The sequence below is a fragment of the Dermacentor andersoni genome, chromosome 7 (genome assembly GCF_023375885.2).
Source record: "Dermacentor andersoni chromosome 7, qqDerAnde1_hic_scaffold, whole genome shotgun sequence".
Classification (NCBI taxonomy): Eukaryota; Metazoa; Arthropoda; class Arachnida; order Ixodida; family Ixodidae; genus Dermacentor; species Dermacentor andersoni.
Window position 1 is genome coordinate 86001774 of NC_092820.1, and position 21146 is coordinate 86022919.

Sequence of the window (21146 nt, forward strand, 5' to 3'; positions counted from 1 at the left end):
GTAGCGTGTCAGGGCTTGCATCCTACGGTTCCCACAGCGCGTCCGATGCTCGATGGTAGCATCGTCGCGTGTCGGCGCCTGTCTTATCGCCGGCCGCGCTGCCACCGCGTCTACTTTTGGGGAACTCCCCATGCGCGTAGTCACCGTGTTTGCAAGTGAATTTCGCCTTCTTCTGCTCCCCGAAACGTGCTCATTTTGGATCGTACCAATGGCTATGTCATCTAGTGTATGTTAAAACGACGATGACATTTGTACACTGGCAAAGAAAGAAATCGTTATGAACTTGGGCGGTTACGAATCTAGTCTAACGTTACAGTTTTTACGTAGCGAAAACGGCTACGAAAGTGGAGCGGTCCCGGGGATAGGCGCTTTAAAGCGCCAGCTGTAGCGACAGCACGAGGAAGTGGCACGCGGCGCACGCGCCAAGCATTTCAGAGCTTACTGCCTTCGAATGAGAGGAGTATGCGCGCGCTCGTGGCCTATTGGTTAGAGTACCAGGCTCTACGGCCGACGTTCGATTCCACCCCAGCGGTCACACATTATTTCCTTTTAATGAAAGCGAGGCGAAAGAAGAACCTACCTTTCGCAAAGTGACAGGAATGAGGTTGGAACGCTTCGCAATAAATTTTTGGAATGTCTTCATATGCGAGTCCTAATTATTTTATACTGAACTCAACTGCTGCACAACAAAAAAACTAGAAAAATCAACACAAATTACCCAATAAATTGTTTATTGAGAACGCTCAGCGGTAATATTGTTGTGCAAAGGTTCAGTGAACTCAATCACTCTTGAAAATTTCTTGAAGTCCGTTGTTTCAACAATTGCCCAACAATATACCAATGGTTCATCGACAGTCGTTTTTGTACGGGTGATCGCTCGTCAGTGCGACAGTCTCATCTGCATCAGCTGCCGTCTTCAGTCGTCAACAGCCTATATTGTTGCCGCTGGCTCTCTTCATGTTTGGCTATTGTGCTGATTTGGCGTTGCACTGTGGCAAGAATATTTCCATTGTTCAGACAGTGAACCTTGCTACTGCCAGTGTAACAGCACTGACGCACGATGTGCCATCTGACCTGATATCACCGAATGTTTTTGTCGCTCTATTACCGATGACCTCGATCCAACCCAACAGGCCCCTCTACTTAACTTTTTTATTGGCTACCACACTTGTTTTGACTTGAACCAAGCGTCATTAGCCCGCACGAGTACCGTCTCTCACCACACTGACACGAGACATCATGCACAATCAAGCCAGCGTCCATACCGCGTGCCATCCGATGAACGCCGTGTCATCACCAAGCAAGTCTAGGACATGCCTCAACGTGCTGTTAAGAGACCATCCTGCAGTTTTTGGTCATCCTCTGTAGTACGCCTTAAGAAAAAAGATGGCTCCATTCGTTCCTGTATGGGCTATCGTCGCATCCACAATAATGAACTAAAATATGTCTTTTTTCTACCACGCAAAGAAGATACCATATATATTTTTGCATGGTGCACAATTCTTCTTTCAACTTCCGTCTCTATAATTTCTGGCATACCACAACAAATATTACCCGTTGGAAACAAACAGAAGCGAACATGGAGTTGTCTGAAAAAAATGGTTCGTTCAGATCCCTAATACCTCTGGAAATTAATGACTTGGAGACGTTATGTTGTATCCTCTAAACACAGTAACCTATAATGTAACTTTTGGACCTGAGTAATTTATGAAATAAAGGTTACAAGTGGTTTGTTTTCTTGTTTTCATTAGGTTTGTGTGCTCTAAAGGTTACAAGATCCAAAATGCAAGCAACCTATTGGTTACCCTCACAAATGACGTCATGTAAACTCTACGCTGTAATTTACGAGCAGCGCGGTAACTTATGTTTCTAGACGCAAGGAGCTGCGCATATGTAGAGAGGACGTTTGTCGCTTGAAGTGCGCAAATATATTTATTTCAGAAGCAGCGCGGCAGTGGTTTCAACCACAGGATAAATGTTATCACACCACAAACACTTTTTGACAGTCTCCGTGCCCTTCCACTCTGCGGAGAGCTATGACCAGTGAAGCTGTGGGCTCCTTAATGGCGAGCTGCACCTACCCCTCGAGTCGGCACGGCACTGCACTCTCCTCTAGATGAGCACACGTATGGGGAGTGCTGACACCTGCTTCACCTGCGCCGTGGGTCGGCCTGGTATTGCACAATGTTCTGGATTATGGGGGCTGCTTAATGCACATGGTCCACTTCTCCCCGCAAGTTGGCCTGTCATCGCGCTATTGTTGTGGTAGACTCACGTACGGAGAGCGTTTAACGCCTGCTTCCCTTCCGGCGCGGGTCGGCCGGGCATTGCAGTATCTTGGGGATGTTTTTCTACACGCGGCCACGACAGTAGGGAATGTAGCCCTTAGAGTTTCGATGTAATAGTTCGCTCAAACAAATGGCACATGAAAGATGCACACATTGGGCGGCCTATGTTTTGCCTAAACTTGAGCTAACTTAGTAAAGGGACAAAACATTGTGTCTATGCGCGGGCAGCTTTGGGGGTCCTCAATGAATATCGTTGAGGCCACCTTCGGTCCCTGTTTATGTGCCCGTAGGTGTGTGCCGCTCTTCAACGAAGACCTTTGACGCCATCCTTGATAACTAGGTATATGCGGATGGGATCGTGCAACTCTACAATAAGGCAAATAAAGCATAAATTTCTCAGATTCGGAGCGCAATCAAACCTACGTACCTAGTCTTCAGGAAGGACATCAACCAGAAACATAAGCAGACTGTGCCACAAATGGATGGGGAAGTGCCACTTTCAATGAATGCCTTGGATGACAAAACTTTAGGGAGCTGCTCCATGAATCCAATGGGTATCTACCACTCTTCAATGAGCCTCTCGCCGCCTTGGCTTAAGGAGTGTGCGGAAAAGAAGGGAACAGTGGCCAGTGTTCGCAGGCACCGACATGCAGCCATTGTCGTCACGGAGGTCATGCGCAAACTTTTTGGTGGTGCCACTAGATAGAGCAGCGTGTCCAGGAAGAAGCGCGAGAGAGGAGCGCAGCTGCCACATGACGCGTTTCTCAGCGTTCGCATGCGCCGGCGCTCCATGCATCACGGAGGCGCTGCGCAGGCTTTACTGTGGTGGTGGCTGCGTATTCTTACGGCAGCACGAAAGAGTAGTCCTGCTGCAGTACATGCATCCGACATAAGTCGTTTCAATGGGGGAAATAAGTTGTGTCGCTGTATTAATATAATGCTGCGCGCATTACTATTGACAGTCGTCGCAAGATGGGTTCTCCTGAGTTTTTATGCCTATCTACATTTATGGCACAAATGTTCTCAGAAAAGTTAGACTGTCTAACAACAGACATTTGTGAGTACTTTGCGTCTGTGTTGAAAACGAAAAGAGGGAAACACGATGTAGTGAACAAAGTTTATTTTTTATGAACCGAAGGAAGTTAACGTCTTCGAGGACCGGGGAGGCACTTATGCAAAAGAACATATCAAGCAAGCAAGACTTCTTGCATTGCTTGACGAAGGGCCCCACTGAAATATAGGAAGAAGTAGTCATCCCACATTTTTCCAGTGATCGCCGGCAAGAGCCTGCTTAGGATCATGCTAGCCATCCTTATTTCGCTACCGGCGCCATCGATATATATGTGTGGGTCTGTGGTAATCACAGGGATAGTTGGCCCTTCGTCCATGAGAACTTTGTTGCTGTACGATCCTCTAGTTGTGACACGGAATACGAGCGTAAACCGCGATAATGTGGTCCGCAAGTTCAGCGTGCCTTCTCGTCCAAAGCAGGCCCTCCACGGCAGCGACAAGATAGCGTCCCCTTCGTTGATGACATCCACACTCATTAGCCGGGTCCCGTTGACACAGTATGGGCGGAGCGGTCCGTATCGCCGGATCTTGTCAAGACCAGTTACGTTCAGTGTGCCACCTTCCAGACCAGCGAAAACCCTCTGAAATCCACGATCATCTGGGGCGTAGTACCGGGGCAATTTACCAAGAATTTTGTCCAGGGCTCCATCCAGGTCGATAGCACTGAAGTCGCAGCCAGCTTTGAAGAAAATGAGAACAGTGCGATGCACATTTGAAGACTTCAGAACATCTGCGAGTTTTATCTCTTATAATGCTAAAGCGGAGATTGCGATTTATTTAAATGTAGAACACTGCGTGGCTCTTCTAAAAGCAGTATTAAGCTGCGGTAAACACACTACATTTTCGTTTAGCTAATCTATAACGTACATAATATTTTGACAATCTGATATAACAGGTGCACGGCACGCTTTTCTTGTCAAGTTGCATACAGCGGGAAGAATATTACAGGAACATAAGCTTCAAGTTTTCAGCGTCCGGGATATGACGCTGATGTTAAACTCGTCTTACTTTGGTGTGTCTCAACATTTTGTCGTAAATCGCGGTGATGCCGATATTGCATGATTTTACTGTTGATTAAAGTCACCGTGATCTCTATCAAAATAATTTGTCTTCTGCAGGCATCGTGCTACTTGACTTCTTCCTTCAGTAACACTTATTGCGGTTACACTTTTGCTGTCAAAACTAATGTATCCTCAGCAGGCCTGACATGCTTGAATATATTCTCAGGGTCTTCCCAACATATATTCCGAATCTATTCCGGAATACATTCCCAATATATTCCGAATCTTCCTAAATTTCTAGCGTTACAATATGACTAAAGTCACCAACCAAATGCGAATTGCAGACCCAGCGTCTGGCACTGTGCCAGAGCGTGGTTATACTGAATGCAACTGATAGCCGTTATGATCTGTCCTAAACAACCTAGGACACGTGATTTATCAAAACGTCTGCTACAGAAACATTTTTGATAGTTATTAGCTGGATTTAGTGGTTCTGCTTTGTCTCTATTGGCAGCACAAAAGATAGAGGAATATAGGGGATGAGTGAGAGGTAGATGTAGTGATGATGATTTGTGTTACGGCCTTCCTTGCCTTCTTAAGCCCAGCATCAATTAATTTCGGTTGTACTCCGCCGTTCGTGTTCTCCACACTGTTTGTACGCCTGCCGTAAAATACGGCGCCGGTTAATTTTACAGAGAATTCTGGGGCTAACCGAACCACTAAACGGTTTTAAGGATGGTTACGAAATATGTAAATCGAGCAGACGCATAAAGGGTATCTTACGTGCCTTACACCCTTCGATATATATATTTCGCATGCATAAACAGCAAAGGTCCTTACTGCGTGTGAAATAATGGACATCGCAATCTTACCAATGGGAAATTTTGGTGTAAGTCGCGGTAAGTTCTTTCAAGCGGAATATTGCACAATTTAAAAACACATGATTAGAGGCAAAGTAAAATAATAATGATATGGCGGACTTCTTTGTCAATCCTGTATTTAAACATATATATATATAGCAATCGTTCAGAAAAGGGAAGCACTTAGGAAAAATGAAATAACTTTTATTTGGCCTACGTGACCGGGAAACGGGACCTGCCTGCGTCGGAGTGCTACACACACACACAACCGTAGCAATATACATGATAACAATGATGTGGCATTCATTGCACGTATCACCGCACTGTTGCTGGTTTAAAAACAAATTCATCAAACAAGTATGTAAGCAGGACAAGTGAAACTGGCATAGACAGATGTCTAACTAGAGAAAAAAAAAAGGCCACATGAGATCTGCAATTGCATGTGCACACATTTTGACACCACAGCGACAAAAATTTGATAGGAATAAGTGTATGTATAAAATACTAATAAGGGGTCACAAAATTCACGAAGACTTATTACACTGAACCGATAAAAAGGAAAGTTTTCAGTGCTTTCATTGATTCTACAAGTTATCGCTTGAAGTTATGTATTAGCTAATATTGCAGAAGCTTTCTTTTGTGGTGGGACCAAAAACCAGAGTGAAGGATTGTTGCTGTACTTTTATCCAATGAGTAGCCCGCTATACTCACGCGTTTTGATAGCGGTAGATTAGGACGGGTAGTATCAGGACAATTACTTTATTTATTTCTGCATTTATTTATTTATTTATTTTCAATACTGCTGCTCTTCTTCGAGAGCGTGCTAGTTGGGCCGTACAATAATTCAGCTGCACAGTGCAAGGAAACCAAAGTACAGCTTAAACAAAAAAAAAACGGCATAAGCAGTGCAAGTTATACATACAATACAAGTAAACCATGTTAAGGTCGAATGGAATAGTAAATAGTCAAAAAAAAGAAAGGGAAAGAAAGCAAGAGGCTTTATAATAATAGCACAGGTATCACTATGGGTAAGTTGTAAAACATAAGTAAAATAAAACTAGGAGTGTTTGAGAATCATTATGACAAACAAATAAGCTGTCGTAAATAAGAGGTTTTATTAAGATTTCCGAATGAATAAAGCAATCTGTGCCGGCTTTCTTGCATGCATACGTAGTGTTATTCACACACAGTTTTACTTGAGGGATAAATTCAGATAATGATTCAACGTTGGTAATACTAGCATAAAGTTCGTTTCATTCTGCTATTTCGAGCAGAAAGAATAAATACTTAAACGAGTCATTTTTGCACGGATATTTGGTCAATGTGTGCGCATGCTTGTTGCTTGTAGGTCGAGCCTCGGAGAATGAAATTTATTTTTTGGTATCTATGCTATAGTAATTTTTCAGTAGTTGAAACAAGAATTTTGAGCGAGCGTGTTTCGCTCTTGTGGATAGCGTTCGCAAACCAACATGGTTTATAAGATTTCTTGGCGAGTCTGTACGTTTATATTTCTTATGGATGAACCTCACAGGTTTCCTTTGTATTTATTCTAGTCTGCTTATGTTAGTCGGTGTATCCTTAAACGAGACTGCGTGAGCGTATTCGAGAACAGGCGTTACAAATGATGTGTAGGGTAGCAGCCTCGTTGACTTGGTTGTGAGCGCCAGGCTTCTTCTTTAGAAAAATAGTTTCCGCAGCGCCTTTGAGGTTATATTACTGATATGTTTGTCCCACTTGAGCTTCGAGGTTAATGTAACGCCTAGATATTTGTGTTGTTCAACTTTGTTTAGTGGAGTGTCGTTAACTGCGAGTATAAATATTGTTGATACCGTTTTCCTGACTACAGTCATGATCGCTGACTTTTGTATGTTTATTTGCATCTGCAATTTAGAGCACCAACCAGCTATGTCAGCTAGAGAATGATTTAATTTAACATGAACGTTGTAAAAATTTATTTCTCTGTGTCTGACGCAGTCGTCCGCGAATAGTTTCATATTGTAATTGTTGTTACCTGTGATATCGTTAATATAGAGTAAGAAAAGCAATTGTCCGAGAACAGAGCCTTGGGGGACTGGTGATGTTACTGCGACTGTGTTAGAAAGCGTTTTTTCGTAAACCACAAATTGCTAGCGGTTACTTAAGAAACTTTTTATTCAAGCAGAAAGGTCTCCTATACCAAAAGCTTTTTCAACTTTAGCTGTTACTTTGCGGTCACATACGCAGTCGAAAGCCCTGGAGAAATCGAGTAGAATCAAGTTTCTTTGACCGCGGTTATTAACTGTAATAGCAATATCGTGGGCTAGTTCTGTTAGTTGAGTTACTGAAGATTGACCACTGCAAAAACCATGTTTGTTGGGAATACTGTCATGTGCTTTAAGATTATGTGTTCGAGATGTTTACATGATGTGCTAGTTTGTGAAATGGGTCTCAAATTTGAAGCTAATGTTGTGTCACCTCCTTGTTGGATCGAATTACCTTTGTAATTTTCCAGTCGTGATGTAGTTCTGAAGTCGTAAGTGATTTCCGGAAAACTAGGCCAAGATATTTACTACATCACTCTGCATATCTTTTGAGAAAAGTATTAGGTATGTCATCGGGGCCGCTACTTATGGTTGTTAAAGCGCTATTTGAACAGGTTTTGCCGAGCGGTTGCATACAATAATCCATTAGGTACTCAATGCCCTTCATTTTCGCACACTGTCGCGATTGTTAGCAAAAGCACACACACACACACACAGAGACACAAAACGATACACTGTACCGAAATTGCCTGCAAATAACTTTAGCTATGTAAATACCTCAGTGATAATGGCTGCTCTTATTATATTTTCATTCCTACTACGCGTTATTTTATTTGCCCTGCTATTTTCCGTCACGCACAAGAGCATTCGTAATTTACCTACTTAAATGATATTGTCCTAAGCTTCATTTATATTTTATTCAAACTGAGCTAAGGTAGTCAACAAATATGTCCCAAACTGTTGCAGAAGGATGTTGAATGTCTCTGCATCACCTCTAGGAAGAAGAAATTTGTCACCAGGCAACGTTACCTTGCCTTTGACAAAGAGACAAAATGTAGCCTTTTAGCGAGAGTTTTTGTTCATTTAGGAATTAGCTTGCTTGGCCCTTTGAAATAGATTTCGGGCTGCCCAAGACAACGCTACCTCTGCCACTTGACTTTTTCACTTATCTTCGGCAGTGGATCTCCATGTTCGATGAAATTTTGTGCAATTCTGACCAAAAAAAGTTTGAAGTGTGGACTCGTATCGGCGCGATGCTTGCTCACCTGTATCGTATGCAGTGCTTCCAGCATATACCGCCATCAAAATGACGGCTGCCAAAGCTTTGACAGCGATCATGCTTGTTTCTGCAAACAGAACAGGAAGATCTTCATGAAAATCTGTTGTATGAGCGCAGAGTCATGTAAAGGTCGCTGAAATTGTTTAGGCTATGGTCAGACGTAGAACGCACATATTGTGCAATTCCTGTTGTTACACAAGAATGCGCCATCTTCGTTAACGAATGCAGGGACGTTTATGTCCATGCCCCGGTCTCTATACCATGAATATATAAACAAAGCTCAGGTGGAGGTGGAGTTTTGCCAAACGGGCAATCAACCAACAATTTCGACTCAGACTTAACCAGTGTTTCACTGCTGATTATCAAAGGTACAATCTATGTACATCCATTTCTTGTAGATTCTGTATTCCTCACGAGAACAGCATGACCTGCAAAAGCAAGTATCGCGTTGTTGATAGAAGAGGGAAAATTACCTGTGCTGAAAATTTTACTGCATTCGTACCTGACTTTATCGTAAGCTTAGAAGAACAGGTTGGCGCACTTTCACGAAGCTTGAAGCCAAAGGTAGGCAATCCTGACTCGTAGTTAGCCAAGTTTGGTACACAACGTAATATTATTTTTTTTAATTGCTACTGCATATATGAAAAGACTACACCATCAGCAAGTAAGTCAATAAGAGGTACCGGCTTCTAATTATTCTGTTTGCAATCGTCAGATCTAGAGCATATTACAACCAGGTTGCAGATATCCTACTTACTAATAAGAATGATTTCGCAATTATGCACAATGCGGTTCTAAGAAAAGATGAGAAGAAATATGAGCCCTAGGCTTCCTTAATTGAAATGTGCATGTTTAAAAGGCAGTAAAGTGAGATATCGATACTTTTAATGGAGAGAAAGGATATGAGGCGCATTATTTATTTTGCAGGCCTTATGTATTTGGTGCTTACAGAGGAACTGATGAGTTCCAATAAATTTGTAACACAGCTCTTCAAAGTATTTCAACAGGTTGTTTTTTTCTCATCATTTTTACGCCGTTAGTTGGTCATGCAGCTATTATGCTGTAGCAGTAAATTCACCTTTGGTAGCTGCCTACAGGGTTATTGTCACATTCACTCTTGCCGAAGGGTTACCGTTTAGATGGCCGTAAACACTTTTAGGTCTTAACCAATGGTTTGATAAAGGTGAACATATACACAGAATTTAGGCTCTGATTGTATTATAGAACGTTCCGGTGGATAAGCTTGTCGAGCGGAGTGCGAAACTGTGGAACACTCACTTTTCGCTTCCCTCACGAAGCCCCAAGTATAGCGTCAGAAGCACGGGCGGGCCTAAAGCAGCCACTGAATGAAAGGACTTTGTAGTATATGTGTAGCGTTTGAAAAGAATTCTACGTACTGCAGCCTTATAAGGGGTTGAGCATGGGCTGTTACTCGCTGTAGATAAGCTAGATGTCGAAAGCAGTATGCAACTTCTGCGTCACAAAGACGCCTCCCTGAAATGTGTATGGGCGTGATGTTGCACGTGCCGGATGAGCACGTCCGTGGCTATAATTATTGTCCTCTCTATATAAAAACAACCATTATGCCGTACGAGTTCAGAAATCTCAGTGGTCTCAACGAACGGTCTTCCGCTTCAGCTCGGTGCAAACCCAGCCTTTCATATCGTAAACGTTGAGAAAGGTCGGCGTTCTTAATAAACGCTTCCTGCGTGCTCGATATCTGCGGTCGCACACGTCCCAATTAGAGTGCCGAGGCTGACGGACCCCAATAATCACAGAAACGCATGCTTTCACATGACGGGACGTGCCTTCCTGGTGAAAGGCTTGAAGCATACAGAGGTCTTTTTTTTTGCCTTGTCGTCATAAAAAAGATTGGTTGGCTGAGCTCCATTTGACATGCAAGCAATGAACAGGGGTCACGGTTCAGTGTAGAATGCTTCCTATTAATCAGCACCGATCGCGTAATGCTTTTGGGATGTGTGTCAAATTGATGCGGAGTGCAGTGTTCGGTGTTTTTGCTGCAATTCTTGGTGACAAGTTTTAAATCTTAGAGGTTGCTTAAGAGAAAGAGAACCCTTTGATGAAAGAAAGAGATTTTAGCCAGCGTATAGGCAGCGCTGACATGGCACTCTGCATGGGGAAGGGAATTGGGAAGGAAAAGACAGGAGAGGCACAGAAAAAAGGAAAAGGTAAAAAAAATGGAAACTGAGTTTTCTGACTCATGGGCAATGGACAGCGGCTTGAAATGGTAGAGTTCTTCAGTCTATGCACCGCCCTACAATGAGGTGACAGAATTCGCCACGTGAAAGGTGCATGAGGGGGACAGAGTAGAGCTAAAATTTGTTGAGTTGACCAATGTTTTCTAAGTAAGTCAATAATACGTTCATCGCAGGTCTCTGTTGCGTGAGGTAGGCTAAAGGGCCTAAGACACAGACAAATGATAAATGTCTCTGTGTAGGTGAATGCATGCAGGTATCGCAGGTTCCTTGAACCGTGGCATATATTCAGTTCCACCTATCTACGGAAACGGCCGTCCACGTTTTAGATTACACTGCCTACAAGATTGGCCCACACTATAGTGTAGCGCTATTCTTGAAATCGGCCATTGAAAGTGGCGAGTTAGTCGCAAGAACGTCGAGTGGCAAGTTTGAACGGGTCAAAAATTCTTCGCTATAAACATTATTTGGAGCGTACCGCTGCTAAATCATGCTCTAATCTCGTAGATCGAATTTTTGATGTTCATCATTAAAATAAGAATGTCCGTGTTTATTTGACGCATGTATAATACTGAAATGCCAAGTGACCTTCGTCTGCGACACTCGATATTATTGAAGGCCTATACACAGAGATTATGACGTTACCGGGTCGCTTCCTATGCGTAGTGTAAAGGCCTTCAAGAGTGTTTATATTAGTTGTGGGGAGGGTATGTGGGCTATGGTGTAAGCAAGACACGAGTGGATAAATGTGAGTTCATATTGCTTTCTTGACAAATCAATCAAGTACTGAGCCTAGTGTAGCGGAGAATATGAATGCAATGCTGAAGGCAGGGGCACTGCCATCATTTCGGCCAAGAGCTAGGACTCTTGCAACAAAGACTGCTTCGACATGTTGGAAGAGCTTTAATACATCCCCCTTTCATTTGATGGAGCTGCGGGATAACCTCTAAAACTGTAATTCCGAAGCCTGACGGTGTCCACTGCTGCAACCATGCCTGAAAAAACCAGCCAGGAAGATATCCAACAGCGCCAAGCGTTCATCGGTTCTGCAGTCTTGTGGCAGTGTGATCCTCTCGTCTTAGCGAAGGATTGGTTGTGAAATTACAAATGCGTGAGCCAACAAATGTGGGACGATGCGACAAAGTTGCACAACGTGCTACATTACTTAACCGGCATCGCGAACCTATGATTCCGAAGTCACGAACATGATCTTACCACATGGAGTGCACTAAAGACAACTTGCATAGTAGTGTTTGGGCGCGCAACTCTCAAGTGGGCGCGCAACATCGTGGCGAAACTTTCATAAGTTGCGTCGGAAACGTCATTGACTTGTTTACGCACGTGAATCCATGAATGGCAGAACAGGGGAGATCAACCATGTTATTAAAGACGCTGATGAAGCCCCCCTTTCAAAGGATGCTCCGATGCACCGATGGATCGGCGCATCGCTGTTGCAACAATCAATTTTGCCAAAATTTTGAAACTAGGCATCTTAGCGCGGCGCCCACCACTCACGAAAGATTCGCTAGCAGCGTTGCTTACTGGCCAGTTAACCTTCCCGACTCAGATGAAAGAATTTGTGCACGAGTAGGTCGCGCGACAAGTCTCCACTTTGCGACCACGGAGAACCCTTGCTATTATTTCGCTTTAACCGTCCAACATATGGTTCAAGAGCAAGTCAGCAAAGTTCAGGCATGCCCGTGTCAGCCGTTTCCTATGGCTACACCTATGATCTATGCTGAATCCGCTGCAAGAGCACCTCGTCTGCTGGGGTTCTCTCCTCTGCATGCAGTGCCTCCCATCTGCCTTAGCCTTGGCAGCAAGCGTTCTATCTTTCTGTACACAGCGGCAGGGTGCAAATACATAGCGCTCTGTTGACAGAGGCCTAATATGCTACGTCTGCGGCATCATTGGACATATAACGCGCTTATGCCGTCGGCGCTTCCCGGCCTTCATGGACACCGCATGAGCTGCGACTTCAGACCATTTCGTATGCCACAACAGCCGCCACCGTAAGTCTGCGCTACTCATGACCAAGCAGCTCCGGATACAGATTCCTTTTGTACTCGCCACTCGCCTTCCCGTCCTCGCCACTCTTCTCTCACTCAAGCGTCATAGGCCCACTGGCAGCAGAACTGAGGCAGTTCCGCATTTCCGCAGTTCCTGAGGCGCGAATAATGTGTTCGTTGATGATATCGTTGACTGAAGTGTTCGTTCATGGTAGGAAATTTCTTGCGCTCTTCCACACAGGTTCAGTTGCACCTATGATTAGTGAAAAGCTTTGGCGTGCTTTATGTAATGTGACCAGGACAACTTCCGTATTACGGCTTTGAACTGCAAATGCACAACAAAGTCAGCCAGTCGTTAAGTCTATTACCAGCGTGCTGAATCAGGACATTTAGCGTTCAATTGAATTCTTTGTAATAAATGGTTGCTCTCACGATGTCATTCTCGGCTGAAATTTTGTCTGTCGCGCCACCAAGACTTCATTAACTGTGCACGGGCTGAGGTTCAATTCTCCATTCTGTGCAACTTGCCACCTCACGACATGCAAGCTCATGATGCAAGCATGATATTTGTAGGTTAAGATACTAACCTTTCTCCGCAGAGTGCTGTCTTTGACACTTTTGCAAGCGCATCGCTTGCCAGCGTGACGGTTTTATTCACACCTGCTGTCTTCTTCAGTCGTCACAAGCCTGTATTGTTGCCGCTCGCTCTCTTCACGGTTGGTCATTGTCGCGCAGAAATACTTGTTTTTAACCGATATTCGTCTAACTTGGCTTTGCGCTGTGGCGAGAATATTGTCACTCTCCGGACTGTGCACATTGACGTTATTGTGCATTTCCCTGTTGCCGACAACCTTTCTACTGCCAGTGTAAGAGCACTGACGAACCATGTGCCATCTGACGTGACGTCACCGAATGTTTTATTTCGCTCTATTACCGATGACCTCGATCCAACACAACGGAGCATCTACTTAACCTTTTTATTTGCTATCACGCGTGTTTTGTTTTGAACCAAGCCTCATTAGGCCGCACAAGTACCATCTCTCACCACACTGAAACGAGATATCATGCACAATCAAGCCATCGTCTGGACCGCGTGCCATCCGATGAATGTCGTGTCATCACCATGCAAGTTGGGGACATGCTTCAACGTGGTGGTAACAGACAATCCTGCAGTTTTTGGTCATCAGCTGTAGTGCCCCTTAAGAACAAAGATGGCTCCATTCGTTTCTATGTGGACTATCGTCGCATCCACAAGAATAAACTAAGATATGTCTTTTTTCTACCGCGTAATGACGATACCATATATATATTTACATGGTGCACAGTTCTTCTTTCAACTTCCGTCGCTACAATTTCTGGCACACCACAAGAGATGTTACCCGTTGGAAACAAACAGAAGCGAAGATGAAGTTGTCTGAAAAAATGCTTCGTCCAGATCCCCAATATCTATGGAAGAGTAATGACTTGGAAACGTTATGTTATACGCTCTAAACACAGTAACCTATAATGTAACTTTTAGACGTGAGTTACTTATGAAAAAAAGGTTACAAGTGGTTTGTTTTCTTGTTTTCAATATGTCTGTCTGCTCTAAAGGTTACAACATCCAAAATGCAAGCAACCTATAGGTTACCTTCACCAATGACGTCATGTAATCTCTACGCCTTAACCTACGAGCAGTGCGGCAACTTATGTTTCTAGAAGGAAGGAGTGGCGCATATGTAGAGGGGACGTTTGTTGCTTGAAGTGCGCAAATATATTTATTTCAGAAGCAGCGCGGATCTATTTTTAGCCACAGGATAAATGTTATTACACCACAAACTCTTTGTGACAGTCTGCCGCATGAGCTCAGTAGTGTCGTTTTGGATGTCAGTTACAAGCAGACATGCGCGTGGTTATTAGTCGACATACAGTGGTAGTAGTTTGCGGCTCAATATGCTACAGTACAGGTTGATTATTCGGTCCGTTAGTGAGTTGCATAACGACGTCGATGTGCTATTTATTCTGAGCTCGCTCTCACTGCAGGGCGAGATGATTTACCTCGTAAATAAATTTCAATTTTCAGGAAGAGAAACTAGCGCAGAGGGCCGAGGCATAGTAGATACAGACGACGATAAACACAAACCGTTGTCCTGTGTTTTTCTCTACTGTGTCTCCGTCCTGTGCGGTGGTCGATATTCCTACAGATATGCACCAACTCGTTCAGCTCTCCACTCAAGTTGACGTAAAATCGCAGTTCATTCAAATAACACGCAATATCCTAGAATGGTACAATACAGCTTTTCTATCTTTTCACCATATAAGCCGAAATGCGTGAAACACCGTCGCAGTTAACGTTCTAAAAGCACAGACGGAGAAGGGCAGCGCCTGAGAGGGTGGCGGAAGACGTGACCGGATGTTCGGGGCCGAATGCGCAACTCGACGGGCTATTTTGTTACATTCTTGCTGCCCTTCCAATATTTCAGTCGACGTAGCGAGTCGAAATTAAGCTAAAATTAGAACAGCAAGCGCGCGAGAGACGGGTAATTGTAAGGAGAGGTACTCAAAAGATCACAGGGCTGTCGCTCTGACACGAGCTATACGCGCATGCGCAAGGAAACCACGGAAGTCTAGACGGCAGGAAGGCGCCACGGCGCATCTGCCGGCCCGCGCTGCTTCGTACGCGTCGTTTGAAATGTTCAAACCGCTTGGCTGGGCCACGCCGCTTTCTGGCGGCGTTCCTTCTCCGCTTTTTTCGCCGTTTTGAAGTCTTTTGATTTGTGTGCGCGCACGACAAAATCTGTAGTGGCGCTAAGCAGCAGAGACTTGGGTGTGCTGCGTGGCAACTGCGACGAATCTTCCTGCGACTGTCGGCGGTACAGTCGCGATCAATTTGAAGGTGATCGCTCGAGCTGCGACTGACGGGCCTTCCAAGCAGCATAGCGGCCGATTTCGGAACTCCGAAGATAAAAATTGCGCTGCCTTCTTCCCCTTTTACGCTCGTCCAGGCTGCAACCGTCACCCCCAAAATTAACTCGCCGCTTTTTTGTGCTTGTTACCCTTTCATGGTAATGATGTGTGTGCGTTCCTACTTCATGCATAGATTGGCTAACAATGACGCTTCTGTGAAATAGCTGATAACGCAGTCGAAATGAATTCGCAGGCTATCTCGTGAAGGGTGACGAAAAGCTGCGAGTTGCCAGACGGGAGTGACAGTTGCTCAGCGAACAGCAAAAGAGAGAGAGGAAAGCTATCTGATGTTTCCCTCTTGACTGACGGTGATGACGTAACGTGGCGCTGCTCCTAGTTTCGGTCGCCGCTCGCGCGATTACCTTCAAATTGATCGCGACTGTACATCGCTGTCTGTTCGTCGGAGGACTCAGCAGAGAACGCAATCCGTTGCGACTGTTGTAACACTGTCCGGGTGCCCACGGCAGAATTGAGGACTTGGTTAAGTGCCCTTTGTTTCAGAGCCGCATTTACGACCCGCAAGGTCTTCGTTTGCTTACTGCTTGTCAAATCGAGCCTTTGCGTTGCTCTGCAAAGTGGGCTCGCTTGTAGACCTCTTTTTGGGCGTGCATTTTGAACGTAGATGAGGTTTACTCGGTTTATACGTTTGCATGACTGACCTAGCTCGCGATACTTTGGGTCGATATATCTGCTTATCTATGATATACTTCTTTTAGCCGAGTGCTGCCTCAGGTGCCTCGTGTCGTCGCGTGCTTTCTCTGAACAGCTGGGTGGTAATCCACAGTTAATTATACATTTCCAGTTCACAGGCGTGTGCACGTTGTGGTGATGTGCGAGATTTCGTATAGTCATAAATGCGCCCCTTTCCAGTGCACGACTGCGTTACTAGTGCTTTTAACCTGTATTCTATAACTCTGCGTGTAATTGTGCTACCTCTGAATTGGTTTGGTCTCCGGGTATTGAAAATATGTGTGACACTACAGAACCATGGTCCATGCTTTATGCAGCACGTAAGCAAACGTGCTAGACTAAGGCTTCGGTGTAACATATACAGAGTTTGACGAACATGGATAGCCTGACAGAATTTCACTTTAGGCTGTGAAGAAATTCCATCGCGCGTTTAATTTTGTATTCTACCTAAGTGGTTCAGTACAAGACAGTGGAGTTGCCTGAGTGCCGCATCAGATTTCTCAGCTTGGCAGCTCAGAAGGTTAGCTCAGAAGGTTAGGTTCCGCACACCTAATAATTTTAAGCTTTCTGTGAAAAAAAAGAAACACCTTGTACTCTTGTGGAACCGCTGCCCCTCAACTGCCGGTATTGCCTGATTCCATGCGTGTGCGCTGCTGGTTATATCTGCTTTTGTATGTTTCCGAATGCGCACGTTTTCAATCTACGGCTACTGTATTTGCACTATACAACCTGTTTTCCATAACTCTGCACGTATATTCACACCTTGTGTATTGATTTCTGTTCCGCAAGCTTTCAGCGCCACACTCCGGGCACGAGTAAAGATGTTCGTGTGGCTGTGTTTCAAATCGATGGAGGCACAGTCCCTTCTTTATGCAAAACAAAAGCAAGACTGCTCGACTGAGGTGCCAATGCAGCATGAACGGCATGACCATGGAGGCATGGAGCACGATGTATGATGTTTTCGGAAAGATTCTGCATTAAAGCCTGTTACCGTACCTCTTCCATTTTCAAAAATCTTTCACATGGAGTGTGAGAATGAGGCATTTGCAATGTGCACGTTGTTCTTTTTGTTCTATGAGGTGAATGCTGCGATGTTGTACTGAGAGAGGTCAGAATTGAGGTAGAGGAGGAAGTAGTTCGAGAATATAGAATATTAGTCGGAAGAACTGTTCTTTCTTTGCACCACGTGAAAGGGCGTTGTAAAAGCGCTGTAGGAGCGCTGTAAATATATACAGCTGCATTATTAACTAACTGCAGAGCAGCGCAGAAGGATGCAGTAACGAATTTTTTGGACGCAACACGGGTCATAGGTAGCATTCTAATTTGTCACTGAATGATGCAACCTATGACGAATGTTTTTCTTGAATCTACTGGCAGTTTAATTACTCTTGAGCTAGGCAAGACAGCGTGCTCTAGTAATGATTTGCCACACATCGCGACAGGACCGCAATTTCTATATAGGCATATTTTTCTTTCAAAAATATACATTAGTAGCATAGGTGTTGCCAGTCAAGGTGAATGAAAGTGCACATATTTTCTCATCACAAGCGCGTCAAAAAGAAAAAAATTACGGAAACGTATTTACTAAACAATAAAATAGATCAGTTATTCCACCTGTAAGCAATCTGCACCCATGGAAGTAGAAGCGCATTCTATATTTTTCCGTACTTATCTTTATTTTACATATAGTACATGCGCTTAGATAATCTTTTGCAGACAAATTTTATTATTCGTGTTACAGTACAAGAGCAAGCGCGTCAATTTTAATACAAAAACTTTTGCCTACATCTCCATAAAAGACGAGATCGAGGATGTGTAAGCACTAGGACTAAGAGTGATTCACTGTGGACACATCTGAATTTTTCAACAAAAACTGGAGCATTGGCATGCAGGTCAAGATCTAGGAATGACAACGTGACAGTAGTATCCGAAAAAAGTGCTCGGCAAAATCCACCTCACGATGACTCGACGCTACTACGTGTACTATTCAAACAAAAAAGTTACGCAACGTGTTGCCATCGACGCAACGAGTTATGTATGAGGCCTGTACTGCAGAGGAATTCTCCATTCGTGCTTACGTAAGAACACACGACGCCATCTAGCGTCGCCGCCGCGAAGCCTACATGTGCTCTCAAAAATTAATGGCATGTCACTACATGCGAACGCTGAAAAACGCGTCATACGGCAACCGGCCTTCTCTCTCGCGCTTCTTTCAGGACACGCTGCGCCATCTAGCGTTACTGCTGAGAAGTTCATGCGAGGACTCTGAGACAAGAAGCGTGGTGCGGTGGCGCCTGCGAACGCTCAAAGCTGTGCCCTCTCTTGCCGCACGATCAGTTGCGCTTGCTCAGTGAGCCAAGTTGGCGAGAGTGCAGCACACACCCAATGCATTCAAGACGCAGCTCACTAAATCCTAGCTTTGAAAGGCGTTCATTGAAAAGCGGCAAGTACCTAGTGCATTAGTCGCTGAGCATGTTGATGCGTCGGGTTGCTGTCTTTGTAACCATGTGACATAAGTTTAATTCCTTTCAGCATCGAATAAACTCAAGGGATCTTTTTGGTGATTAAACGGCGGCGCATTCCTACTGGCACATGCCTAGACCTAAGCTTCCATCAAAGGGGTTCAGTGAAGACCAGCACATACCGCGTGGCGCATAGCGAGTGCTCTAAGTCGGCCTCAAAGAGTTTCTTCGAACAGCAGTAGCTACGCAAGTCACACTTCTGCATTGACACAATGCCTACGTGAAAGAGGTTCATTGAAGAGCGGCACCTATGCACACATTGCACATACTCAGTTACCCAAGTTGGTCCGCAGGTTGGTTTCAAGCACTGTTACCTCAGCACAGCAGCATGATACTGCCCATTCCCATTCGGCCACGGAGGACCCATGACCCATGTAGGCAGGAAAACGGTTAGGTGCAAGCACACATAGATTATTAGCCACAAACATCAATACAAAGAAATAGTTGGCCCCCTGAAAGTGTGTTAACTACACAAAAGATGCTAACGCGTTAAATGGGCAATGAGCAACAAAAAGACATGACAGTAATACAAGAAGACTTTATTCCAACATTACATGTGCTGTTGGAAATGCCCAATGCCCTTGCGTATGTTGTGCAAGCATGGCTCATAGATTAACTGCCTTCATTTTAAAATAAAGCTGAACTAGAGAGTTTATATAGGCATGTTTAAACTATGAGCAAGAAAAAAAAACTACTTGAAACTGAGGCACTCGTTTTGTTTATGTGAACAACATGCAGGGCAATACATAGAGTAATACTGTACAGCGTTGAACGAAGACGTAGCATCCCTGACTACACGTTGTAATTTCGGATTACAGATGATTTCTTGCGTCCTAATTGCTGGATTCTGCCATTCCAGCCTCCTTGTATTTTGCGCAGTGCCTTTCTGGTCTGTCTACCTGGTAGTAGTTTTGTGAAAATTGTCCGGATTCAGATTTTGTCTTTACGGCGCAGAAGACGCGAAGAACTATCTGTAGGGCCTTGTGTCAATAACTACAGATCATTTCCCCAGCCTTCGCAGGTATATCAGTCTTGCATGCCCTTATTTTAAATATTTATGTGGTGCTTAAAAGGCCACTTTGTGTTGTGGAATATATGCTTATAAACAGTGTTCGCAATAATTAATTGTAAAAACATATACTTGAAAAATAGTACAGACAGAAAATAAACATTTTAGCTCATGCCTTTTCTGTTTTATTCTGATTTTCATTTCACAGTTCTCTATTTTGGTGAACAATTTATGTTCGGTGCTTCTTTTCTTTTTACACAGAGAAACATTACTACGTAGACCACATCCTTATGAGAATGACTTTTACTCTCCTCGGTACTGCAGTTCTCATGAAATACGATAGGGTCAAATGCTAGGATGCGGTTATAGCTCATAATAGAAGTACATATATGTTCACAACAAAGAATATATGAGACGTGACAGGACATGCGACACTACACGACGCATATAGCCATGCTCTGATTTGCATGACTCCCATGAACAGCAGCTGCATCATTTTGACATCTTAGGACTAATTGGATGGCGCAAATGATGTACCTGTGCGTCTCCTTACGTGGCTGTGGAAACCATTTATTGAAACTGTAATTCGTTTGTTCGTTGTTCGCTCTTTCGACGAACGCAGTTTCTGAGATAGGACTCTTGCAATTTATTTCCGCGGTCTAGCCATACCAGACCTAAAATCCTTTTAAGTGCTTTAGGCATCCATGTTCAAAGCCTTATTGCATCTATATGCGATGCTACGTGAAGTATTTGAACTTGACAAACAGAAATAACTCGCCAGTGCTGCACAAAAACTAGATCCCGCCATAAACACAAAAATGCGTATTGCATATGCGAAGCTCAGAAAACAAATGAAAAGTGATTCTACTCTTCGTGAAAAGCACTGGTATTTCAAATAATTTCTTTACCTTAAAACCATTGCACTGCTTAAAAATCCGTCTGATGGTACATTATTATTTTCTCACAAACCACTTGAACAGCAAAGAAAAAAAAGTTACAGCAACGTTTCGCTTCGGGAACACCGGTTACGCGCAAGCGTAAGGATCCTATAGCGCACACGACGCCATTGTATGGCGCTGCGCCTAGACGCCTACACTGTCCACACTGCAGATCGTATTCAAGACAGGGCTCGCAATGCCACCGCACATGCAGCATCCGCGGGGGTAGAACGCACCGTTCTAAGCATTCGCTTACTTCCCAAATTACCTATAGCATGGTGTTAGCGCGCACAGAA

General features: G+C 44.2%; 1 long non-coding RNA gene across 1 annotated transcript; it reads right to left on the bottom strand.

The window, feature by feature from the left end:
• Positions 1–3393: 3393 nt before the first annotated feature.
• On the bottom strand, positions 3394–9912 carry LOC126534152 (uncharacterized). Its single transcript, XR_011895450.1, has 3 exons — positions 9799–9912; positions 8507–8587; positions 3394–4038 (listed from the first exon to the last, which is right to left on the bottom strand). It is a non-coding gene; the product is annotated as an uncharacterized lncRNA (long non-coding RNA).
• Between the last annotated feature and the right edge of the window lie 11234 nt (positions 9913–21146).